A 27,799-nucleotide genomic window follows, 5' to 3' on the forward strand; every position below is an offset into this window, starting at 1 on the left:
AATATAAATGTTTACCAAACTGGATTAAAATTTGTACAACTTTATTATATAATTTGTATTGAGCTTCCCTGTTTGGTCGACTTGGTCGACTGAAAGGCAAGATCATGTAACGCAGTCAGTGAAATGTTGCACGCTATCTGAATGAATCCAATTTGAGTAATGAGTTGTTTAAATATTAAACAAGAATACACATCGTAGGCAATAAAAAAAAAGAATGTAGAAAAGTAGAAAAAAATAAACAGATCGACTGTTATACCGACATTGCTGATCAGTCGGTATTTTCTACAAAGACTTTCGGTGGAAGCTTTTATATAAAGCTTTTTACAGTATTACGCCCAAAAGTATGCAATGCACAATCCATGCAAAATACAATGCTTTATTTATATTTACGGAATAGATTACTATAAATTTAAATAGATTTGAAAGACGTGTGAGTCAGGTTATAAATTTAAAAACTATGCAAACCAATTCCGTATTACTTTTATGAAAAATATTTCTATTCAGTTTTTTTACACATTTTCTGCATTCCATCGATTCTAAAACTACTGAAACCAATTACTTATACTCACAATGAATGGCATAAAACACATTCAGTTAGTAAAAACATATAAAAGTGTTTGTACTTACATTCCATTTAAACGATCTAAAACAAAAACAACCAAAAACACACCACAAACTCGTCGGCGATGTTGACGACCCCTGCGATCGCGCACGATCGCCCTTCCCAGCAACGACGGTCTGGCGCTAGCGGTCCGAACCAGCACGCCTCAGTACAGGTTTGAAGCTCGCCCGATCCGAAGCGGTTTCGTCGAACGGCGCGCGCTATTTTCACGTACCCACCGTAGCAATGCGCACCGTGCGTTTGCTCAGCCCAGCAAGTTGTGCACGAGTGTAACGAAAGTGACGACAATCGGCTGGTCAAATGTAAGCAGCCAAAACATTCCGTTGCCCTTTTTATTTAGCGCCCCGCTTTTTACAGTCATCTGCAGCGTGGTGCACTGTTTTCTCGCTCATGCCATCGGACAAGTTTTTCGTTTTTGCGCACGACGCTTATGAAAAGTGAAGCGATGAAACACGGTGTAGTGGAATAATATTGCATGTTTTGGTGTTTGGTGTGTTGCGAAGTGAAAAGCATTCACACAGCGTTGGATGCTGTTTATGTTCGTTAGCAATAGTGTGTATGTGTGTGTGTTTGTTTGTGTTGTGTTGTGTGTGAAGCGGTGTAGGAAATTGCGTATCAGTCTCCTGCGGGTGATGATCGCGGGCTCGTAAGATTATCGATCACGTCATCGCAACCGATCATTATCGTTTATAGCTCATTACCAGTTTTACGTGCGCTTGAATGTGAACAGCCCAAGTATGGTGGGTTTGCAATAGAATGCAAAGAGTAACTGTGAGTTCGCAGAAAAGAACAGTCTTTTCAGGCAGTTCAATCAACGCAAAGCTATACCGGTGATCGAGCCCCACTCCCAAAAAGGGCTGCAGGTGGTTCTTGCCAAGCTTATTTCCGGCCAGTCGGTGTGCCCGTTTATTAGAATTGATCTCGCGAAGCGTGGGGAAGACTGGAAAAATCGACCCAGAGATGCTCATCATCATTCAAACAACCGTAGCCGGTCCCGTTTCGTGACAGTGCTGCCCAGTAATTTGATTACGTTTCTTCTAAGCTCTTCCTCTCTCGTCCGCTTCGCATCATAAACCGTCCCGCCCGCTTGCCCCCCCCCCCCCCCCCAATTACAGCGATCATTATTTTTTCTACCGCCCGACATTCGCAGCGATCGATTGATCGATTTCGCTTTCGACCGATCGATTTGTGCGCTTCCTTCGCTGCAAACATTTTCGATTTCCTTTTAGCGCTTCTGGGCGCATCTCTTCTCGGCTCGGCTTTTTGTGTGTGTGTGTGTGGTAACCCGCGCAATGCTGCTGCCTGCTGCTGCCTACCGATGCCGTTGGCATTGATGGTTGGATGGAAGATGCAAAATGGGGTACGAGTAGTAGCACGAGGGGGAGCACGGGCACAAAGTAGTATTGCACACACCGTGGCCAGCGCATGCCAACCAGCACCCAACCGAGGGCACTTGTGTGAGAGAGCGCGTGGAGCGCTTGATGGAACCTTACGTAATCCTTTTTGCGACTGGACGTGGACGCCGCTGGTGGTTCGTCCGAGCACTACAGTGTGTGTTTGTGTGGCTGTATGTGTGAGTTGGCGAGCGAAGCATTTATAGCACCACGTTCTGGTGCCCTGGCGGTGGCTGTGCGGCAAGATGAAACATGTAAATATGCGCAAGAATTTGGTCAGCATTACTGTCTGCGGCTCGCTCGCGGAGACGTTGGGGTGGTTTTTGCATCCCCACGGCAAAGAATGACCCTTTGCGCAGTGACACTTTCGATTCGGCGGCTGGGGCGAGGGTAAAAGAAGCTTTACGTGGTGCATCAGCGTGCGGCTTCACAGCGCGTTTTGTATTCATAGCTTGCGGTGGTACTGTGTTCTTCCTTCCCTCATTTTCCCTCATTTAATTCCCATCCCCCAGGTTTTGGAGGCGCGCGGTCGTTAATGGAATTGTTATTTTGAGGTATTTTGTTGCTGTTGTTGCTTCTTTTGATTCGTGGTGGTGGTGGTGTTTTGCATTAATGCTGTGAACGCTGTAATGTAAACATACCACAGACAAGTGTGTTTTAATCAGAGTGTTTGTTTGGGTATTTTTTGCTGTAAGTGTGCAAAGAAGAAAAAACGACATAAGCGCTTAACAGCAGTGTTTATTTTGCAGCTCTCATCCGCTCATCAAGGGGGGAGTTAAATCGAAGGTGACAAAGATGTGAAAGTGGCTTCGTTGTCGAAACGACGAAAAAAAGAAAGAAAAATATCCACACGCTTATGCGAATTGGCCACCCTCTCGCGGGCTGGTGTGAAAAACGTAGTCGAGTGAGTCTGTGGTTGTGTGCGTGCAATTGTGTATGTGTTTGTGCGGGGTGACAGCATCACATTTCGCATAATGCTCCGAGCCCATTTATTCCAAAACAGGGTTCAAATTAACAGGTGAAGCATATCGAAGAGGAGGAAGAAAACAAAACGCCTACATCTACAGTGTTGTGTGTCGTGCAGCAATATTTACGCCTGTGTTGGTTACGCGAGAAGCAAACTGGTTTTTCTGTGCGATTGTGTGCTTTTTTTTTTGTTTGGGATTGAATATTTTATCACCACCGAGGAGTTGTTGATCTGTTTTTTTTTGTGTGTTTGTCTTGCTGCAATCTCTCTTAACCTCGCCAAGACGCAACGCGACGACGACGACGAACAGCGTGCCCAGAACGCACGCACGGTGGTAGCGGTGACCAGCTGCCCAAATAAGGCGAAGCACAATACCACAGCGCCACAAAAGGATAAAGTCATCTCTTGCCTCATCGGTCCGTCGCACCCTCCGCCTCAAGGTAAGCCTGTGGTAAAGAGGAACGGCGCGCAAAACCGGACCGGACGAACACCGGGGGAAATGAATAAAATTCAATAACACTTTTATTGGCCTGTGCATTCCTTGGGGAATATTGTGGCAAAAGCCGACTTCAAAAACATGAGAAAACAATTTTGCATATTTAACTTTAAGCGGCACATTTTAAAGTGCAGTTTTCGTGACAAAAGCTGCAACTTTTTCACCCAACTAACGTGCTTTGATGCATTGAAAGTACGGCAAAATAAACGCTGCACAAGCGGTGCACATGACATCATCCGTAGCAGTAATTTTGCGATGTGCATCGAAGCGATTTTGTCACCGTGCGTTGCAGCAAACGTGCGTAACCCGACCACCCGTCCGTCGGGAACAATGACCGAAAATGTGTTTGCCACCGGGCAAGATGGGCTTGCTACAGGTTTACAATCAGTGGTTATGCTAATTTTATGAGCCTGCTGCTTTGTCGTGCAAATTATATGCTGCTCTGTGTGCATCCCCTCCCAATGGGTATGGAGCTCCCGAGAAATTGAATTTTGGCCTTTCGGCGAAGACATAAAATTAATTTACAAAACTGGTAGTTACTATCTTTTAGCCTGTAGTCTGTACCACTTTCAAACACTAAAACAAAACAGTACACACAGTTGCAAAAGCAGTAAAATGGTTGAACAACAAAACAACAGTCAAATTCCATCAACCCAAAATGCCGCTACAAAACCGCAAACATTTGTAACCGTCTGGTGGTACTGGTTTGTGGTTTTGTCTCGCAACGGCTTCAACGTACGCTACACCGGTAGCGCTAGCCACTGCGTTCGCGTTTGATTGGCCGTTTCGTTTTCCAACCATTGCCGTTTTGTTTTCGCTCTCCCCGACGTGTTTGTGATCTCTGCAGGTCCAGCCACAGTTGAAAGCATAATTGTAATGATCATTTACAAACCGATCGGATCGGATCGGCAGCGTGAAGTGAAGGGAAGTAGGCGCCGAAATCAAACTCCGTAGCGGAGGTTAGACGTTTTTGTCCCTCTGTTCCCCTAATGCCTGCGGTAGCACAGCCATCGAGCAGGTCAAGTCAAGACAAAGGTTCTCCTACTGCTGCTGCTTCTGCTGCTTAGTTCTGGTACAGGTGGCTAAAGGTGGGCCCCATTCAAGCATAACACACACGACGGAGAACACACCGGTGGAACGATCGGGTTCGTCGCTTTGCCGGTTTTCGTTCGCTCCGCAGCCGCTACCAGGGGCGTTGAAGTCTTTTGTTCCGCGTTGTGATTTGCTGTGCGTAATTACGCTGACGGGTACGCGGACGGACGGACAAAACCAAATATCACTGTCATATTATTGTGGCACCGGTAGCTTTTATTTGTGAAAGGATGTTCGGTTTGTTTTGTTAGTTTTTATTTATATTTTTCCGAAAACAAAAAAAAAAACACTAAACGTGAACACAGCGTGTCATGTGTGTAAACATACTTAGAAGAAAACACCCGTAAGTCACAATAAAACGGCACGACTCGACCCAGTAAAAGGGGTGGGCGTTGAAGGCAGATGATGATGATGAATGCGGCCCGCTAAAGCGCTTTAAAGCCGTTTTGAAAAATCAAACAACAACCACAGAACAACCAACATGACGAAACAGGTGATTCATTGAGCAGAACGCGCTGCCCTGCTTAGTCGCGGTGGGCGGGTTCGGTACAGAATTGAACCGTGAGGTGCGCCACCTTCCAAGATCGAAAGAACAAACGTGCCGACAGTGCTTAGCAGCCATAAACGCGGTGGGGCGGAATTTGTTGTTTCGTGATGAAACATCCAAAACTCCGTAACGGGCTACGAGAGCGCGAGAGGCGTTAAACAGTCGCAACCGTAGCAGTGCAGTGGTACCGAACACGGGGCGGAGGGGGTGTAAACCCATCCTGTGGGTAAAACAATCTCCCACGGTTAATGCCACACCGCGGCCGGAGACGGAAGTCGGGAGTAGCATCTGGGTCGCGTTAGAAAATCAATCAAAATTGTAACGACCGATTGGGAGGAAGGAAATCGATTTACGGGCACTGCGACGCCTACAAAGCACCAAAGCACCATTTTGAGTGATCAGTGGTTGATGAAATAACGTGCGCTGTGGCACATTGTTATTATAAAAATTGAAGCAATGAACGATCGTAAAGCGTATTCTTAAATGGAGAAACTGTAAAGCCATGAATGTTAAATACGCGCTTCCATAATCAACTCAATGTCACTGGCCGATCTTGACATATGCTTGACAATTGGTAAGCTCGCTGGATCAGTCCCTTCGTGTCCGTGTGAAGTGCAAAAAAAAATCATTAATTCAACCACACCACCACACAACCCCCACGAGCAGAAAGCGGCTGAACGATACACGATGACATCAGCAACCCGGGGCCTGTGGAGGTGAATTTCGTTTCCAATCCAATCCCCAGCCCCATCGGAGGCAAATCCTTGATCATGACATCAGATCGTTGACTCGCAGCGCAAAGCTGATCGAGTGTGTGGCTGTTGAATGTCACTGCAAATCAGCTGAAGCTGACGAAAAAATATCGCAGGCAACAAACATTACCGTAGCTTCGTTTCGTGAACGCGGTACAGGAATGTTGGGATAGCATTAAAAGCTGTGATTTATTGTTATTTCCTTGCCTTTCATTGAGGCAGTAACGAAAACCCGTTTTAAAAATTGCACACTTTTAGGGAAAGCTGGTACCATCTGTAAAAGATAACTTGGGCAAGGAAATAAATAAACGGCAAGATTACGTGGGTCAGGAGGCAAGAGTTGGAGCAAGATATATTATGCAATAAATCATTAAATTGGGAATGAAACGAGTTATGATAAAATAATTACACATGCGAAATTCTACATTTGAGGGCCATTTTTATGTATTAAATGGTTTAAGATTTGAGCAATGCAAAGCTTTGCTATAGAAAAAGATAAGTTTGAAGCATTCGTGATAATTTTTAATATTATTTAACGATTTGTAATACATAAACTCTTCAAAAGCATCATTTGTGCTGCCTCCAAACACTCACATAATGCACCGAACCCATCAGTCCACCCCAAAAAACAGGCCTCTTTACAAACCTCCCCCAAATAAAGGGTGTCAAACGGTTTAGCCTCATTTGCGTATCATATGTCACGGGGTTGAGTGTTTGTAGGTCGAAAGGTTTGCCCTCGAAGAGCCCACAGGCGTATCGGAATCCGATGCGCGCTCAGCGTTTAAGCCTGAAACCCCACTTCCCCGCGAACGATTATGACACAAACACACAAACACACAAAGACAGGCGGGGCACACTCATATTTCGTGACACCGATTGCAAGAGAATGATTAAACGAATTTGACTGCACTGGAGATCATTCGTTTTTGGTATCAGCGTAACGACAAGTTGAAGTTAAACGCTGTGCTGATGTTTTCTCGGTACGCACTTGCCGTGAAGATGATGTTTTAACTGAGCAAAGCAAAGAGAGGCGCTGCCCCCAAGGCACGGCCAAGCCTTTCAAGGGTGCGCTCGAAAACGTTGCTACCAACACCAGCTAGCTACAACAGCCATGACTACATTCCAATTTGCATAACAAATCAATCGCTAAGCCACGACGAATCAATCGCCTCCCCCCCTGCTGCAGTGTTTCGGGGGCTTTGTCATATTTTGTGCCAATGCCAAACCACCCCCGGTTGCGGTAACCTTCGCACCGCGGCTACTGCCTACACGCTTGTGTCACCATCACCATCCGAACGGAAACGGGGCCCCGAAGGCTGGAGATGCGTAGATGCTAGGCGTAGACCTTGAAATCTATAAATACTGTAACGAGTGGCGTCTTGGGCGGCTTCGGAGTGTTTGGGGAAGGTCTGCGACTGCTGATGACACTCTCGTTTGCCATCACTGCCAGCGCGGTGCACAGTGCGTGCGGTTGCTGTGGTTTCTAAGATGGTGTGCTGTTGTTGTTTTGTCGCTAGTCTCCATTTCTTTTCCGGTATCGTAGACACACGGGACAAGACAGGCAGTCAGAAGCGCGCGCTTCGAATATTAATCACTCGGAAGCGCTACCCCACTGCCACCGCCTGTGGAAACACGATAGAGTTCACTCTACATTGACATAATTAAACACCGTTTCATCACACACGGGTGTGTTGTACACGGTGAGCTAAATTCATAATTGTGTCTAAACGGTTTAAAGCCGTTTCAGGGAAGCAAAACGGAATGCACAAAAGAATGGGGAAAAAATTAAAGAAGCTTTACAAATAAGCACAGGAACACGGTTGTCACATATTCCCTTCCCTTTTTCCATGTGGAGCAAGCCGTTATTAACCGTTGCGATTTGTCGCTGCATACAACACAATTGCTTTAATTGCCATCAAAAGGCCTAGCCTTATGAGCCGGTAAATGAAGCGCATCGTTCTTAACGAGGCGCAGTGATTGCACTGGGGAGATCAGCATTAATTCTGGTTAAATCCACACGGCCACCTTCTGCTGCCCCACATTTAAGGGGGCAGAGTGGACATCTGGCTTTATGGCTTTGCATTATAATTTTCATTATCGATACCATTGTTCTACCATCCGGTGGGGAGCCGGACACCGAAGAAGGGCTTAACAAGGGTCCGTTTGCTACTGACATACCCTCTAGTATGCTATGCTGTTCCACTTTAGGAAACAAAACACCGGCATTGGAGTGGCCCTTTTGCGCCCGGCATGGGTGAAACAATGACCGTTTCGATGCTAATGCTGGTTTGACGCGGGGTAGTGTGTGATTTTTTGTTATGTTTCGTTCCAGAGCGCTCTCTTGTGCCTATTCTCGCATGTCTCTTGTTTTACCAAGATCCCGCGAGCGCACGTGCGGGAAGATAATTTATGCGCTTAACACCCTCGTCCGAGCGAATGGGTCTTCCGAAACTGTTTAACAGTGGTCTTGAATTAAATAGCGAGAGAGAAAGAGAGAGAAAGAGAGAGAGAGAGAGCGAGAGAAAGATGGAGCGAACCCTTTCAAGTGTGATTATTTGATTGGGAAACAAATTGCTACACAACCGAGGCACGTGCTTTGGCGATTCGCATCACCAAGGCAACAACAAGAACGAACAGCAGGCGTGCTGTCAGGTCAGGCTTTCGTCAAACAGAAACACACACACACACACTGCGCTGGCTCTTCTCGCTGGATGAAGAATGCTAATTTCTACTTCCGTGGACTCTTTCGGGCCGTCTTTCCGTAATTTATTCCAGCAGCATTGAAGTGAACCCATAAAAGGGCACTTCAGCAAATGGAATGGTTCCTACCGACCCGGCCGACAATGGTGCTGGTTGAACAACAGCCTGCTCTCGCACCAAATCGAACATCAAATCAAACTGTGTGTGTGTATGTGTGTGTGTGTGTGTGTGTGTGTGTGTGTGTGTGTGTGTGTGTGTGTGTGTGTGTGTGTGTGTGTGTGTGTGTGGTGTGTGTGTGTGTGTGTGTGTGTGTGTGTGTGTGTGTGTGTGGTGTGTGTGTGTGTGTGTGTGTGTGTGTGTGTGTGTGTGTGTGTGTGTGTGTGTGTGTGCGTGTGTGCGTGTGTGCGTCATCATCGTGCATAATAATTGGCGTTTCCCCTTCTCGGTGCCCAAAAATGGTGCGACTGGATACCTGTCCTTCTCTCCACTGAATCTGGTCACTACAGAGGTAATTCCGGACATCAGCAAACAAAAAGCCACCACTGATCGGGATAATAAAAAAAAAACGGAAGATTACTTAATCTTGCCGGCCGTCGATGAAAGCATGACCTGCCCGCTGAAACGGGTGATGATCGCGAGAAGCTCTTCTCACCTCGTTCGCTACCACGCGGAGATAGCAAACAGTTTGAGTGGCCTTTGCGGCATTACACAATGCCTGAAAATGGCTTAAAGTTGCCAAAACCTTTTTCCCCCGATCACCAGCAGCAGTGATCGAATCGAAACAATCCCTCCTGCACCAAACGGACGATCATCTGTTGTTGTAAAGTGGTATGAAACGGTTTTGGCTGCTCTGCAATACTTACGTCACCTTAAGCCGTTTGCTCCAAATGGTGCCCGAAATGGTGGTGGACATCGAAGTCACTGATCGAACCTTGTGCCCAGAAATTCCGGCACACGCAAAACGAGTTTCTTCCTCAGCGCCCTGTCATTTATTCGCAATTCGTCACATCCGCAATGTGTATCTGCGCGCCTACTCAGATCCAAGCCCATGTGGACAAGTTCATTTGTCGGGGTACCAGTTTATTGTTTGGGCGTACTCCGAAACAGGATCCGCGAGTAGGTTTGTCTTGTTGCGTGTGGTTTTGGTGGTTACGGATGTAGCGAGCGACAGGCCGTGTTTTGACAATGCTGTTCACAAAAGGTTGCTATTTATTAATCATGGTTGGTGGGTGGGGTTGCTGTACGAGTTAATGAACTTCGGTAGCATTAGGTTATTGTGTTGATGAGGTTAGGTTTGTTTCTTTTGCTGGAATTCAATGTTGAATCATATTTGAGTCATAAATACTGTTAGCTTTAGTGTGCTTGTCTTGCCTGTCTCGCTTTCTATGGACAATTCTTAACCAATATTCCTGAGATGATAAGTAAACCTGTACTTGTTATACGCTTTACTGGAATTGCCGGAATGTATATAATTAACATTCAAATTACCCACGCAACATAGCAGAGGACATTGTAACGACAAAGATACAACTTAACCAGTAGCACAACACTCACCCTTTTTCAGAAATCGAAAGTACACTTTCGGCTACACCCTTTCCCGCCCATCTTTACCCTGGCGCACGATCACGCCCTGCTTCGCGTTTTCACGATCACGACATTACTGGCCAACAGTAGCAAGCAGCGGGTGAGTCATCCCCCGAAAAAGGGCACTGCCGGTAGGGTGAAATCGTCTTCGCCGCCCTCCAAACGTAGAACACCGTACACAGACACAACCACGCTAATATATGCACATGCAACGCGTGACGCGTGTTAGTTTTACTTTCATGCCGCCTGTTAGAAGATTCGCGTTCAACCGAAGCGGCTGCTACAGTGTCGCAAGCACTGTCTGTTCAATGCATAAAGGGTCATTCGCTTCGGAAAGAAAACGCTTGACATTTGCGGGGAAAAGAAGAGGTGAGCTTCACTTTCTTTGCACAAAATACACTGCTAGAAGCAACATTCTTTTCGTGCCGTTTTCTAGGAATTTCAAGACCCTCCAAAGATGGGAACGCCTGGAAGCGTGTGATCCGCGCACTTTCCTTTGCATTTTCCCATTCTCGGTGCCGGCTTGATATGCAAATCCACGCGTTCGCACGCTTCCCTTGGTGACATCCTTGGTAGGAAAGCATAAATTTATCACACCAAAATGCACTGCGGCAGACACTCACTCCACAGTTGAAGCTGTGTAGTTTTAATCTGGCACCCTGTCACCCAATGCGCGCGCGCCATGATAAATGGAAAATTCTTTTCTCTCGCTGTCAGCGCGAAACATTTCTTTCCCTCGTTTCGGACGACGACGACGCAAGCGCAAAAGGCGCATTTTGGGGCCATCTGCGCGCATCGGTGTGCGCATCAATGCAAACAGCATTGCAAACACGGCGAAAAACATGCGGAAAAGTGGTACCGCCAAACAGCAGCAGCAACAGCAGCAGCAGTTCGTTTGCCGCGAAAGTGGTTTTTCTAGTTAGGATTGCTTCCGTCGGACGGAGCCGGAGCTTGGCGGCGCAACCAATGCGATGCACACGAATGCGGCAGGCGCACAGCGAACGGCCGGCCTGCCCTAAGCTCGGTGCGGTTGAAAAGCTGAAGTAAAAGTTGTACCTTAGCCGGGTGGGAGCACTTATCACTAGCATTTGCAAACGGGGAGCAGCTTTACAGCGAGTGCTTGTGCGATCGGTTCGGAAAAACAGGTTCTCCATTGTACGCAGGGGCGACAAACTGCTAATCCCACCTCGAAATGGAGCACACTGGCCGCTTGATCGGGGGTGGGAGATGAGGCTAATATTTAATCCCGCCCTTCCTCCCACAGGCCGGAGGGATGGTATTGAGTATGTGGATTATGTGGGTTTAGTTTAATCTAATCGCCCCGGACAGCACGGGATCCAATACCTGCCTTGTGCATACATTAAGTTCAGCGATGGGTAGGAGGGAAAACGGTTCCACCACCCGGTCGGGGCCTACCACTCCAAAGTAGGTGAAGAAAAGTTGGGCTACAGATTTTCCGTGCTACCAACATATTCGCTTGTTGTGTGTGTGTGTGTGTGTAACGGAATGTTTGAGCCCATTCCCGTTGGTTCTTGTTTCGAAATCAAGCCACCAACGGGACAGAATATTGAGGACCGATATTGAGGTGCACTTTCTACAATGTTTGCTGCGCCGGTGCCTTTCGTCACACATCGCACCAGGGCGAGGAAGATGTCTATCGGAACATATATGTGTGCCGAATGTACTTGCAACAAGTATGTTGCATTGGTGCATTCGTGTATCAAAGTAATCCTAAACCTTAATCCGCCGCTCAATGCACTGCGTCACTTCGCTTCTCACTAGCCTCTGGGAGTTGGTTACGCTGGCTTTCGATTTTTGCTGCTCCATTCCTTTTCCCGCTCTTCTACAAACACCTTTCTACACTGCTCTTCTGAGCTCTCTTTCCAAACGTACACTTCTTGTAAATGTTGCTAACGGAAACAAACAAACAGAACAAACCAACTGGAGTTGTAGTGCCGTTTGATCTGCCCGGTTTTCCACGAGATGAAACTGGGTAACGAGTCTCCCTAGTACATGTGTGTGTGTGTCTGTGCATTCCAGACGGGCCGACAACATCACGACACGAAACGACACAAACGGTAATCGATACTGCACCGCTAGAAGCGCGGCCTGGCTACCCCCGGGGGTACAGCTGATTCTGGAAGGGTGATCTAGTTTACACGTTCTGTCTGCTTCGGTGCCGGCTGTGGCGTTCGCCTCGCCGCGCATTGCACCTTCACGGGCACGATTTCCACATTTGGTGTTGGTGCACTTTTGCTTGCACACCGTCGGGTAGAGAGCATTCGACGGTTTCCCGACACCGGCGAAGCAGCATGGGAGTAAGTTTGGTTGTTTGGTTTGGCTGGCTCACTTTTGTTTTGTTTTGTACCCATTCCCTTTCTACATTCATTCTTGAGCGTTTTTTTTTTCTTCTCTCTATATTTACTTTGGCATGGAATTTGGAATTCCAAAGCTTTTTTTGTTTTGTTTTAGTTGACGCACCGATTCACTGCCACTGAGAACGCTTACGTGAAGGGTTCAATTGTTTGCTTATTGTTGCATCGTTTTTCCTCCGCATTCGGGAAAGTGAATCTACGGGAAGAATGTTGCTCGCAGCCGGCAGCCGGCGTGGAAAGTGAAAACACCGTTGAGAGGGGTTGGAGCAAACAAAGCAATCGTTAGCAAGTTGTTATTATGTTACCGTGAGGTGATCTTACGTTGTGGTGACATTGGGGTTACAATATTTTACTACACGATCTTATCGTTATGATTGAACTGATCAAGTTGATGCAATTTAGACAAAATAGAACATCTAATGCATTTTAACAATTGATTTCGTTTGGTTGTTTTAGCTTTTGTGTGTTTGTTAACATTATCATTACAGATAAAAAAAAGAAAAATAAAGTTTGAAATAAAACAAAAGCTTCAAAAAGATAACAGATGAAATAAAAAGCTCCAAGAAATGACACAGTTTAATGATAAAAATCAATTTTTATCATTATCAATAAAATATACAATCAATACACCCAACAACCATCAACAGTTATTCAATCACGATTTATTGTACAAAATAAATCCCCTTTCTTATGCAACAATCGTGCAATAAGCAGAGAAAACAAAAACAACACAAACAAAGTGCATAAAGTTCAATGCTAATTGCAAATTGCAAAGTGAAAGTTCGTCCAGATCGCTTTCCAATCATCGCCGGCTCAAACTCAAGCCGATCTCGAACCCTGCCGGCCCCAAACCAAGCAGAAACGAACACGAAACGTAAGCTTGAGCTTATATAAACTACATTTCGATTGGCCGTTGATCGGTTTGCTGCATACTGCCCAATTAGAATGGAATTACGGAGATCACGGAGCTCCTGCCAGTGTTCAATCTACAGGCTGCAGTCGGATGCATTAGATGCTTTATTACTGCTGATGGTGGGTACTACCTGCTGTACGACAACTCCCTGTTGGCATTGATTTCTCCTTCAGCTCTAATCCGCTATGCAAAACAACACAAAGACAAATGGCAAAAAACACGCGTCGACAAGACTGCTTGTTCATCTTGACAAAGGCAGAGGTGGCACCTTAATAATGGCATGTTGATCAGGTTGCACCCTGGTTGCCGCAAAAAAAAACCAACAACAAACTCCACTCCAAACGCACACACATACACCCCACAACGAAACATGATTCTAACCGAGCTAGAAGTTGGCAGAAGTGATATTGCCTTTTTACTTACGGTCGCCTGCACACCAGCCAGTGTCATTCGAGCGACCTACGCGAGGCGCAGTTACCCGCGAGACCCCCAACAACATCTTAGCACGCGGGCAGCAGCAGCAGCAGCAATAATCTCGACTCGGACTCGGAGTGGAAACAATTTATTAGTCTCTTTTTTGTTGCTGCTCTATGCCCCACTCAACAAAACACCTCGCGAGCTCGGTTTAAGATCGCACGTCATGTCTAGACGCGTCGGCCAAACGGGGTGTGGGGTAGCAGCTATCCGGCAGGTCCGACGCGGAATCACCACTGCCAGAACCGCGTGGTTTGCAGTGTGGGCTTTTTTCACCTCCACTCAACTCAATCCAAGCCTAATGTGCGCCAGCCACACCATTCGCCAGCCCCGCTTAGACGCACACGATCGAGCAGGAGCGCACGGAGATCGAGATTCGAGAGCGTGAGGAAATTCCTCTGCCCGAAGGTCGTTCGAAATGTCATTAGATATGGCTTTGAAGCGGATCAAAAACGGCGAGATCGTTCGGCCGATCGTTGAAAGAGAAGGTGGCAGCCGCCGTAGCCGTTCGAACTGCATCGCCGAGTGGTGGCGCGGTGAGCCGTTGGAAATAGAAGGTTTGAATAAAATGTATGTGAGTGTGTGTGTGTGTGTGTGTGTGTGTGTGACTCGGTGGGAAGTTGTTCATCCCACGGTTGTGTCGCTGTGGGTTGTGTCGCTTCGTGCTGCTGGAGGCTTTGGCGTTGTTCTGGTATGTGCTTCAACAGATGGTCAGAAGTCGTGAAGTATTTTAAACAGGAAATCACGACTGTTCGATTCTTCTAATTGAGTTCTGTTGGGTATTAATATAAAAAAAAAACAGATTCAATTATTCATCTTCAAAAGCTTCAACAAATCACTTGCCAACCAGGCAAGTGCCACCAATACACTAACAAATGCCAGCAAACAGGTTATTTCCAACAATGCTTCTATGTGTATTCTCAAGTCAATACTTACACTTACCATACGGAGTCAGTCATCAAAGAGGGACAAGATTTATGCATTACTTTGGCTCTACGATCAGCCGCACACTGCACAGCCTGACACAACAAGAACGGTTTGAACAGTTCATTCTACGCTTCTACTGCTAAAAGCTTTCCCAACAGCGGCCAACAACATCCCACTTGGGAGCATTTATTTACATACTATTTCCATTACCGAAACTACTGCACGTGGCATCGTATCATCGTGCGATCAAAAATAATTTCATCCCAAAACATGTTCACAGCGTCCGGAAACACTTCATCAATCTCCTTCGAACAATCCGCTAGCTCCAGCTCTGTAATGAGGCTCTCCTAAACCCCTGAATCCACGGGTAGAACAAATGATTGCTATCAAATCGATCAACACCTCCGCGCGCGCGCGCGCGCGCCGAAACCACTCAACGCTGTCCTAAACGCTGATAGATGGAAAGAAAATGAGTCCACAAACTCGGGCGGCGCTGGTACACGATGACGGGCGGTGTGAGGTGCCAGTTGCCTTAAGGGTACGCTTGCCGGTGCGCTCCAAACAGCAAAGCGACAAGATTAATGCTCGTGGCAGTAGTTATGCAAAATAAAAAAAAGCAGTGAAACACATGCCCGAGCAAAACAGTCAATCGGCCGGGCGGCGCACATAACTGCTTAATCATGAACCACTTCACGCCACACACACACACAAACACACACAAACGCGCGATGAGAAGCTTTTCACTGTTTTTTTTTTGAGTCATTTTTCTTCCGCATGTTTGCATGCTTCCTCGTCACCCGAAGCTTTTCCGCAACATTCTCGTTTGTTTAGCGGAGCGGCTGATGATGAGACGTGTGTGAGGAGAGATCGTATGCTCGGGAGCATAAATCATCACCTCATTATTACGCGGACCGACCGGTGCCGGAGCAAAGTCAATGTGAACCGATTGCATCACCAGTGTGTGTGTGTTTGTCTGTGATATTGGTACTAAAATATTACCGAATCATAATAAGGAAAGCTGATTTTAATTATGCTGCCAGAGGGTGTTGGTTGTTGGGTGCTTCGTTTTGTTGGACTGGGTAGCTTCGTATGGGAGAAGAGAAGATTACATCAATGAAATGATTATAGTATGGTTTGAGAGCCTTTATACGAATGTAAGTAATGAGAAAAGGGAAGGTAAGTAATTAGAAATTGTTAAAAAGTGTTTCTCAATTTAAATACACAATTAAGATGGATTAGATAAATAATGGGTACAGCGAATACAGCAAAGACAATAACTAAAGCATCTACCTTTCTACAAATACCTTGAAAGCTCTTCCCTTCCTTCCAATTGCTGCTCTAATCCATTTAATTGACAACATTAACACAATATTCAAACTTATTTCAAAGCAACCAGCAAGCCCCCACTCCCTTTAGTTTAACTATTCAACCTAAATACACCACTACATTACAACCTGTGTAGTAGTGTCGATGTGGTGCCAAGCCCCCCATTCGGCCCATTGCATAGTCACACTTGTTGAAAGCATACCCATTATAATTAAATCAGAAACTTCGCCAAGTACGTGACGTGGCACGACGCTTAATTGCAGCGACGCTCTAAACCCTTGCAAGCTAACACCTTTGCTATTGCACCTTGCACCAACAAGACCACAGGATGCACACGTGTCACGGAAACAGTTGTACCACAGCATCCCACCTCTAGCTGCTTTGTGGCTCCGTGAGTGTGTATGTCTGGGCATATAAATGCAGAAAATCGGTCCTCATACTGCAATCGATTCAGTCGCTACATTAATCCCAACCCCATAATAACCAACCTCGAGCCGTCTGTCGTCGCCGCCATTGTAATTAGCACGTTTAAATGCACCATTGTGATAGTCTGGCGGTGGCGGCGGCGGCGATGGTGCACCGAGCATGCCAGTGCATAAAAGATCCTGCCCCATCATCCTAGGCGGCGGGGAGTTAGCGCATTCACGCTTCTCCATCCCATCGGGCTGGGTGTGCAAAAGGGTGTGTGTGTGTGTGCGCAATCGGACTGGTTTTAATTTGAGTGAAAGCTTTCGATCCTCGGAATGCGGTCATATTTTCCCTCTTTTTGCTTCTACTTCCACCTCCATCTCCAACGGCCAGAACTCTAGCATGCAAGCGAATTGCATCCACTATCTACTATGACGTTCGATCTGGAAGGGTGAGCGAATAGAAGAACGGATTGAAAGGAAACAGTCCGCCGACGAAGCGCCTTCGCTATCAAACTCGCACTGAAATCGAAACGATAGAGCCGTTGTGTGGCCCTGTCCCATGTCAACTCCGCTGGCGAGTAGTGAGGCTGATCATTCGGACACTTTTAAATGGGAAATGAAAGCATCTAGAGAGAGAGAGAGAGAGAGAAAAATGCCCATTTCTAGGTGCCCCGTGTAATTGGGGCCGGAATGTGTCAACGAGCTCGTGCTCCTAATCTCGGTAACATCTTGATTGACCGGGGGCTGGCTTTCCATTCCCGAAATGCATTCAGTCAGATCAGATATCGATTTTGAAAAGTGGTTGCGGTTTGCAACAAAAGCTGGCCCACAATATTTTGAAACGGGCGCGGAATGAAGGTAGGCCAACAACTTTTTCCAAATTTTCACTTCTTTGTACGTTTTCATGTTCACTTCCCGATAAGCCGCTGTGATACCTTGATTATTTAAATCTTCTAAACGGCCCCATTACCCATTACACTTCAAGCTTTCAACAGCCGAGCTGACGTGCTCTAGATTGATTTAAAAAAAAAAACAAACAAACAAACGGTGGGCGGTGGGCACTGAACGCTGCATCAAAAAATGATGAAACACGGTTTATGTAAGTCCGTTCCGGGTTCGGCGATAAATATCATCACGTTCGAAACGCCCGGCTAACCTTCAACGAAATTGCTTATCTCGATCGAGTGAGGACTGACATTTCTTCCATAACATTTCTTTTCGACGAAACAATCGTGCGCCCAGCGAAACTGGTTGGTTTGGATTTGAAGGGTGGAAAATTCAGTAATGGTTACTATGATCTTTAAGAAGAAGTAGTTTTGACGACTTTCTCGTATATTTAGGACGAATTTTGTATGTAAAAATGACTAAATGAAAGTGTTTGATGTTAACAGATCCTGTGCTTAAAAATAGTCCTAAAATAACACGAACTCTTCTTTTGGCTAATAAGCAATCCAACGCTGCCCTTAACGCTCACATGCTTCGGATCCAATTTGGGGCAAAAGAAGGCGCCATCACACAACCCAAAACAACCGAATGTTGGCCATATTTAATGGACGTTTTAGGTTAATCGCTTCCTCCGTCGGGAATCGCGCACCACGAACCAGTGCTAAGCTCAGCCAGGCTTAACTTTGCCATTTTTCATGCACCCTTTTTTCGCAGGAAACAAAAAACCCCACCCCCAATCCCCAAAACCCGTGAAACTGACGACCAGAACTAAACGATACACCATGCCCATGATCATCATCGCCGGTTGGGCTGTTGGGCCGTGGAAAGTGGGCGGACGCAGCGCGGAAGAAATCAGCACAATGATTGATGGTGTCACGCAGCGAATCCGAATGCTCCGCAAAAGTTCCTCCGCTCTGTAGGCGCGCTCTACCGTCGCGAATAATTAAGCGTTTAGTACAGTGCAGTGCAGTGGCAGGGGGTAAGGGATTTAAGGGATGGCCAAATAGTGGCCCCCATCCATGGCCGGGTGTCCAGTGCCAGTAACGGAATTGTAGCCAGTAGAAACGTGCCCGAGAGCCTCCCATTGAATAATGCATTGGCGGCGTGTAGGGTCGGCGTACGGTACAGAAAGAAAAAAAACAGTAATCGCCCTAATGGGGCTTTTGGCACGCGGGCACGCGTTTTCTCTTTTGATTTGATTTTGGATTGCAGTAGATAGGGTACACACAAGTGGTCGGCCGGTCGGCATCAAATCGCATCAACACAGGCCCCCCTGTCACTGTAGTGCTTTATTAATTAAACATTAAGAGGTGTATTTTATTGTGAAGCAGGATGCATAGAAAGCGTATTGTGAATGTTTTTTGCACTCTCTGAAACGCTCCCAGATGGCATGGTGAAGTGCTGTGGAAGTAATACATGAAACGATGCAGTGGGATAGCCACTCGACTGCACCATCAAATGGACACGAACCATGAGCGCATGAGTTTCAATTGCCGGGGAGGAATGGGACAGGCTCGATCGTTACACTGAAGGGCCATCGATTCAAATCGGTGACCAATCGAGAGTAAAAACGTTCTTGAAACGTAACATCAATCCAAACAAACGTGTATCGCTTTCCCATTCGCTCTTCCGTTCGATGGCCTTCCGTTCAAGTACTCACCTGAAAACTGATTGGCACCATTCACACACACATGCGTAGCGTACACGGATACAACGATTGGAGATGGAATCGATCACCAAGCCAAGCGTTCATTCCAATCCATTCCAGTCCATCGTTTTTACATCATTGAAAACGGAAAGCCGCTTTAGGCTCGGCTACACACCCACCCATCCACCCAGAGTATCTTACAGTAAACTGGCCTGATATGGGTTTGCTGCATTTGACATGTCACGAAGGTGTACTGTACATTCCAAAGCGACATAGAAAAAAAAAACACACACACACACACTCACCAACAACCCATTTTTAAACCTTTTTTCCCCTCGCATACGCATACGGTACAGTGCGCGCACGCCCTTCATGTGCGTCGGGAGTGTCCGGCAGGCGTGTGCAGGGCAGTATCTAGGCAGCGCGGAGGATTTTTTTTTTTAGCGAGATGAAAGGAAAAGTACAGACAAAAAATCCCTTCACTTCACTTCCAATGTGTTTGTCGGGTTTTTTGGAACGATTTTTTTTTGTTGGGATCTGAACATACAACACGCCCTTGAGGTTTGTTGAAGATCGCGTTCGGCTAGAAATAAAACACATGCAACGATTGGGTCCTAGCTTTCCCAAAAAAGGTAATGTGGATCGGGCCATAGAACGGTGCTGTGGTACATTAGGAATAGGACGCCTTAAACCTTCCGAAACGGGCCACCAATGGCACAGGGCATCCTTTCTCTTTTTTGTTAAAAAATAAAGGCTTATTTATGATCGGATCACCTTGATGAACGTTTTATAACAAATTTATTAGAGGCAATTGTACAACATTTATTACAGTTGCCTTGTTGAAATAGAATGCATGCTCAATAAAGAATATAAAGGTTTATATTGGTGTCGTCCACAATAAAATCATATTTCCTTGAGATATCCGTTTCTATACTTCGCTTTAACGCATCAAACGAAAGAGTTGATGAAATTCTATAACATTTACCTCAGAAGCTCCTGGTGCTACACAAGTTCTATTGCTTTTGCACAGGGTAAACCTAACCCTCATAAACTCATCTTGCAGCTGAAGACTTACTGGCACAACTGCAACAACTCTCCCATCGCGGCCCTCGAAAGCAGCTCCATTGGTCGTTTGTTTGGCTTGTTTGGTCGTACTTTATCAAGTTCAAGGAAAATCAATCCACTCGCCTCCCCCTTACCCTTTTGTTAACCAGTTGCGGTTCGCCCCAAACTGCCCGCCGGGCGTGAAAATCAACCATCCATCAATCCCGTAGTTGATCCCGAACAAATAGGCGGGGGAAGCAGCCTACATCACCAGCAAGGGGCAGCGCACCCACGGCGAAGGTCACACAAATCGATCGGCTGTACTCGGTCCCAGTGTACGTGTACGACACCCTGGGGGGAAGTGGGTGGTTTGGGTGGTTATGTGTTGCAGATTACTGAATCAAAGCCAGAATCTGAAACCTTACGCGGGTCGCGATTGACTGTCCCGCTCTTCAAACGATCATGCAAGAGCTTTCGGGCCACCAACAACAGCACGCTTAGACGAGGCGGGAAATCACTGCACAGTACACTTACACGAACATACACAGACACACATACACACACATACATAAATTCAATGCCTAAAATCCATCTGTGTACACTGATGCTCGTTGGACGGACTCGGATGTAAGTGCTGCGATTTTGTCCGGCCGATTGCATGCCAATTGTTTGACCCTGAATCATAGGCGACATTCAACGGGTGGAAGGATGCAGGATGAGTGATGTTGTTTATTTACTTTTTCCTTTCCTGTGTGGGACCGTTGCGTTTTTTTTTTCTGTCTCCCGGGGTGATTTTCGTGGTCCATTTCCGAGCAATCGTAACTAATGCACTCTCGCTGCTCGTGGGGACGGGCAGGGACAATGTAATGCTATAGAATTTATGTTCTCTGACTCAATGGTGCCACAATGGAGTAATCAGTAGTTGTGGTGAGGAGGCTGGGGGCTTTTTGATGAATGGTATGCGGATGTATTTTGAGGGTTTTGAACAATACCTTGTAGTTGAATAAAGTATTTTAAATACTTTTGCTACTCAAAATATATATATTTAATATTACAAAAAACAAATACATTGCGCTCAACATAAAAATTCAATAAAAGAACAAAATAAAGCAATACCCTTAGTTGCTTTAACAACTTCCTAGATTAGATCACGGGCCTTATCAATCCGCTCACGATAAGCCACCGCCTTTCTCGCTTTCAGCGTCAAATAAATGTCGTTCCCCATGTACGCAAGCATCGAACCGCATTCGCATTATTGGTCACTTCCGGGAAATCAGGGTGCCTTACACGGAACTGAACAAAAAGTGAAACCCATCCGCCCCGAAAACCCACCCCCACCCCCAACCCAAACCCAAACCAACCAACCCGGGGACTCAATCTGGCCCTTCATTGAACCGCTTCGTGCGAAGGGAAAGAAAATTGAGCGACACAGGGCAAATTGCGGATATGTTTCACATGAGAAACGGCACAATTCAGGACCTTCCACCAGCACCCACATACACTCACACCCGCCGAACCCATGGCATGGAATCGGTCACAAAATCATAATAAAAAAAGGAGCCAACACAAACGGCCCAAACCCTCAATATGATGGCGAATGATATATGGTACCACCATAAACATTTTATGAACCATGTACGATCGCTATCGATGAAATCGGGGCGAAAAGTGTGGAGTCAGGGTGGTTTGAGGGGGGTGGGGTGGGCAGGGAGTGTATAGTGGCTTTTTTATTGGTTTACTTATGTTGGTTTTCCTTCCTTCCCCCTCACACTCCCCGCAAGAACTATGGCATTACTAGTGCTTTTATTTCCTTTTTCCTTCCATCTGCCGCCCCTTTGTCAAGTCCGGCTGTCGTGAAGTTTGTTGTAAAGCTAGAATAAAATTCGATTCCAGTCATATACAGTACAGTTTCATTTGTGGGCAGTAGTGCCATAGTGGCAGCAGTAGTAATAGTAGCACAAGCAGTATTAAGACAGTGGCTTTGATGATGATGCTATATGGCGTAGCAACTGAAACTGATGAGTAATGCGACTGTAAAGGAACGAGGAGGATTACATGAGGAGGAATGTGTGTTGAGCCACACGCGACCCAAGTACGAAATTTTATGGCGTCCATTGTGATGGGACGGAATTGAAAGCTGATGCAGTTGCAGCGCCTCGATTGAATTGCTAGGAGTCGATAAACTGAGTTTTAGTGCTGTGGGTGATGTCGAAATGATGATGTCAACGTCCAATTCTGAGTCGTTCGTGTATCACCTTCGTGTATGTTACTCAATTGAAATGGAATGTGACAATATTATGTTTATTTTTTCATCATCATCAAACATCAAACAACAATCCTTCTTTGTGTATCTTATATTCTTAAAAAAAGGCTCCATTCAAAAGCTCACAATACTGGGATACATTTCCTTCTTTGCTGATTACTCTACGATTATTTGCGCTAAACGTTGTGACGTAAGCCGACACACTCTAATGCCGAACAGAAGAAGAAGGAGCAAAAAACCCCTCGATGACTTGCACGCCATCATAAGGGGCTCATGCGACCATCCACCACCATTGCGTGTACCTTCTTCCGTAAAGAGATCACCACAACAGAATGCGTACAAATCTTATGTAAACATAAATGACGTGCATTCTTCTTCAATTCACTTTCCCAACTCTTCCTTCCCTTCCCCGCACCACCATCAATGGAGCACCCACCGTACGCCTCTCTCACGCGAAACGTAACGATACAGACAGACACCGAGTTGATTGTTAGAAATGTTGCTTATCTTGGTACCACCACCATTTCTTCTTCTTCTTTCTCCTCCCCATCATTTCAGCTGCCAGTACACGCACAAGAATTCGTACGTACGGGCAATATCTGCAGGACCGAGAGCACAAGAGCTTTATCCCCGGTTGCTGGATGTTGCTGGATGGAATCTGAAACCATCTCAGAAGTGAGCTGCTTAGACGGGATACATTAGGAACCGGCGTGACGACGGCAACAACGAGAACGACGACGACGACGACGACAAGAGAGCTACACACATACATTACTACCGGTAAGGTTAATTCTAGTCATTCCATCTCTATATGAGCATAAATTACCCTCCGACGCCCTAGCGCATCATTACAATCAAAGAGGAAGATGATCACCCAACCTGGGGTAGGGGTGGGGCACCCGAGAATGCGTAGTCTATTAGCCCCGGCACACATTTCTTACGCTCTAATGGAGAATTGTGTGCAATGGTGATGAAGGCTTCGAGGATCTTCCCTTTTTTTCTTCAAATGATAGAAGAATTCTTGAGACTATCTTCAGGAAAATTCAAAAAAGTGTGGGATACAGACATTAGATTCAATGGTTTTATATAAAATGTCTTAGTTACTGCCAACTATATCGTCAAATTGGTGACTCTGATTGACCATTTTTTGCATCAAATAGTATCTCTTTTAACTTTACAGCATGATTGATTGTAGCATTCTTTGGTAACTCGTTGACAACTCCTTCAACGCCTGGGTAAGATAAGGTATCAACAATCAACGGGGAGCTGAGCTTTCATGGAGTGTAAATTGATTGATGTTACCGCTGGTGACATCTCGCGTGACATTTTCTCGTAGTTCGTATCACTTTCTAGTGAGATGTCAACTTCTCGTGAGATGTCAAGAAAAAGAGAGCATTCTACTCTAGCTCTCTTCTTTCATTAATCATTGCTGATGTGTTGCTGAAGTGCATACCCTCTCTTCTAGAGTTTTTGGACCGATTGCGCCAAGTCGGAAACATCTTTGTCGATTGTAGTCTGATGGTCGTTCCATTGGAGCTTCCACTATCATGATGCACCTTTCGCCACTGAGAGTCTGACACATAAAGCAACCATCAAAAATGAAAGCCAACCGGAGATATTGCTCCCTCGCGGAATGTCAACTATTTCCCATGCATCGATTCCATCATTATTTCTTGCGCGTTACACGCTCGCAGGCAAACGTTAACGACCAATAATGCTACCTGTAAGCCTGCTCCGAACATGATCTGCCCTTGATCACGTCCAAAAGAGCAGCCTGCTTGAGTGGGAAGCGTCTTGTGGAGGAACATTTTCCACTGCCTACTGCACAATCGGCACTTCACAAAAATCAACCCCCGGTAAGGGAGTCGATGCGCTCGTACAAGAAGCAGAAGAGAGATACATTACTAAAAATACCGAACCAAAAAATACCTATCATCTCCCACACACACACACCCACTCCAAAGATGCATGACCACTCGAGCAGTTCGGTATTGATACCATCGTTATGCTAATTAATGAAGCTATTAGGTGATGGTATCGCTAATCGATCTTTAATTTGTTCGGAACGCGAGCCCGCACGTCCCCCTTCCCTCCTCAAGCCAGCCGCTTGCTTCTCGGGGAGCCAGCTCCGTAAGCTTGCCCTTTTTGACTGGTGGCCGGTGTACTGCCAGCTTCCGAACCGATGTATTTTAATAGACAGTCAATTAGGTAATTTAAACACCCATGCCACCCCGCTGACCGGTGGCTGTGAAGAAAGTTCCCCCCCCCCCCCCGCCTCCAGTGACGAGAGAAGGTCAGCGAGAGCGAATGAAGAGGAAAAAAGTACATCCTTCATACTTAAATAGGTACCATTTATTACACTTTTAAGTTCATCCGCTTTCGATTCCCCTGCGTGCGGTCGGATGCCCAGCTGAGATGATGGGGGAGAAGTGGAAGAAAAAAAAAGAAGCCAACCATGTTAAAGGTTAAGGACGGTTGAAAGTTTGTTTCGCTTTTTTTGTCTGACCTTCTCCACTCTTCACCACATACGCGATATGTTTTTTTCTTCTTCACATTGGCATAGACAAAGGTCAGCCGCCGACACGCGGAAAGTGTAAAAGAATTTCTCCCATAAATGTAAAACTTCCGGGCCAAAAAGAAGAAAAAAAAATAATAACCCTTTCCAAAAGCACCGAGCTTTAGACCCATGGACTACCCACTTTGCATATGATTGATGCCGTTTGACATTTGTCTGATCTTTCAGGCGGCAAATGAATGTCTATGGCGCATTTATTTCCCTTTCCCTTGCTCGTTGCCGAAGGAAGTGAATAAAAATAACTATAACAATAAATTGATTGCACGCAGCCTCGATGGGGCTGCACTTCCTTCATGTCCTACATTCGTGCACCTGTTGTCGTTGTCGTTGTTGTTGTTGTGGTCGTCATCCATGCGTTAATATGAATATGAACCATCCAACGCTCGCATTAGTATGATAATCGATGCTTTAATAATCCCCGCAGCGTAGGAAACTGGCGATTCGTAGTTAAGCGCAGTGAGCTGGACAAACATTATGCTTAGGCTTCTAATTCAAACCAAACATCGTAAGCCTGGAAGTTATAGTCTTTCGCTTTCCCTTCATCCCCCACCTCATCCTTCCGCGGCCTTATCTCGCTAGGGAGCGTAGATGGGAGGATTACTGGATTTTCGGGATTCATTAAGATAGCCGACACAATCGCGCAAGCAAATTAGTTGTTCTGCGTGCTGCCGCCTGGTTAGGGGGACCTGCGAGCCGTTGAGCGGCCAAAACCTTTGTGTCATAATTTAGTCAGCTACCATACCACTCACCTGCAAATCATTATGAATACAACTATTTCGGTTCATCCGTTCCGCAAGCGGATCGTTTCGGTTCATCTGGTTGCTTCGTTGCTGGAGCTTCGATTTGCATAATAATGGGAACGGGTGGTCGTTCTATGCAGCTGCCCGCCTCTGTGTGGTTGATCGGTTCCGCTGAGAGAGGGCTTGTACAATGTGCTTTGTTGAGCGTGTGCTAATGCTAAGCAGGAAGCTTTTTATGCAGATTTGAGTTTGAAGGAAATTTTTAGAAATAAAGTTATATACAGTTTGAATTATTTAATTTAAAAGAAGTATTTGAAGAGGATTTTTGTGGAATTTTCCTATTTTGATCTTCAGCGAAAATCTTGTTGTCGCTTTTTTAGAATACCAAACAATTCAAATAGTCATTATTGAAATTATTCCATTGAAACGAACCCTTTTTCTATCAACTAAAAATAGATTACACAGCAAAGCAGCTTACACCACACAATGCACTGATTTAATCTTGTGAATAAACCTAGAAGAAGAAAAAAACAGGCATCACTCTGGATTTGTATAAGGCACATTATTACATGTCCTTCCGAGAATCGAAGCGATAAACTCCACCCTTCATCGGGATAACAATCACAACGAGATAATCTATTCTGTTTATTTATTTTTTTTACGTCCCCCTACTTTTGTCAACAGACAGTCGATGTTGTCTGTTAAACAATTTCTATCGCTAGCTAGTGAACCGACTAGAAGCAAACAGCAGCAAAAAAATACAAACAACGTTTGAGGTACAGCCCAAGAACGTAATTTTAGCATTTTACCTGTAAGCATTAAAAAAGTGTTTCAATCAACCCCGCCCTGCCTGCACCCAGGCTGAGACATTTTATCAACCAATATTCCTTCCCCTGTCGCAACGGAAAACGGGCAACCGCTGCACGGTGCAGTGAGGCAAGCAAAAAGTGAAATTAAATAAAACACAGTAGCTACCACCCGGGTAAGCCGACCCGATATAATCGATATTTTATTGAGCGCCGCAAAACGTGACCCAGCCCCAGCCACTGTCGGTGTCAGCTGCTGCTGCTGCTGCTGCTGCTGTGCTTTCCGCACATTCGGATGGCGGCCCTCCGAACTCCATCCCTAAACAGCGACGCTACACACCACCAATCTATCGAGCCTATTGCCCAGCCTTCCGTTCGAAATGATCAGTGTTGCGGTAGCGAACGATCCGGCGAGGAGGAACAAACGTTTGCCCAGCAAAAAAAGGGGGGGGTGAAAAATAGGCCCACAAAACAAAGGTAAAAAAAGCAAACGACAACGAAAACAAAAAGCACTGGAATTAAAAACAATCTCCACCGCGCGGCGATCGTAATACAAGAATCCGTTCGCTAATTAACGGTGCATCGACATCAAGATGCAGCCGGGCTCGCGTCGCCGTACGTACTCCGGCTGGAAAGCGTACAAAGCGGCGAGCCCCACGCCGGCGACCGATTTCCTTTATGATTTCTAGTTGCTATAGGGATTTGCGCGTTGTGGAAAGAGAACACTATTGAGCACTGGTTGCCGTGCCCTGGGAATGGGAACCTAATTCGTGGCTAGATTTAACCCAAATGCCTATGAGAAGCGTTAAGTTGGATGTGTTTTTAGTGCAATGGTAATCGGTTGCGGTTTCTTTTCTGTTTTTGGGATAAAAATCATTAAACAACAACAAAAAACAGTATCCGAAACAACGATACTGTAAAGTGCTACACAATGAAAACGGAACCAATTTGGTTGTGGCGATCTGGCGGTGTTTAACTATGCCAGTTATTGCTTCGATACGGCACCCCGTTATGATTTACAGCACCTTTAAACGAAAATATTGTTCATTATTCTTAAACTCAACGAAAGCACCAATAAACGCATCCCAACAAACAAACAAAAAACGGCATCTCATCATCTTGTTTATGGGCTTCTTATTTTTTTGTTCTTTCTACTGCTACCACTTTGCATCCGCGAAGAGAAGCCGAGCGGATGCCTC

The 27,799-nt window shown here is 45.9% G+C and overlaps 1 long non-coding RNA gene across 3 annotated transcripts; it reads left to right on the forward strand.

Moving 5' to 3' along the window:
- The first annotated feature begins 779 nt into the window (after nucleotides 1-779).
- Nucleotides 780-23,278, forward strand: LOC121593695. 3 transcript variants are annotated; one of them, XR_006004819.1, is made up of 3 exons: nucleotides 780-924; nucleotides 2,529-3,423; nucleotides 23,038-23,278. It is a non-coding gene; the product is annotated as an uncharacterized LOC121593695 (long non-coding RNA). The 3 variants fall into 3 exon arrangements; XR_006004820.1 differs by having other exon boundaries at nucleotides 2,766-3,423; nucleotides 23,038-23,277; XR_006004821.1 differs by lacking the exon at nucleotides 780-924 and adding an exon at nucleotides 1,625-1,639.
- Nucleotides 23,279-27,799: the final 4,521 nt, after the last annotated feature.

The sequence above is a fragment of the Anopheles merus genome, chromosome 2L, assembly GCF_017562075.2.
Source record: "Anopheles merus strain MAF chromosome 2L, AmerM5.1, whole genome shotgun sequence".
NCBI classification, from domain to species: domain Eukaryota; kingdom Metazoa; phylum Arthropoda; class Insecta; order Diptera; family Culicidae; genus Anopheles; species Anopheles merus.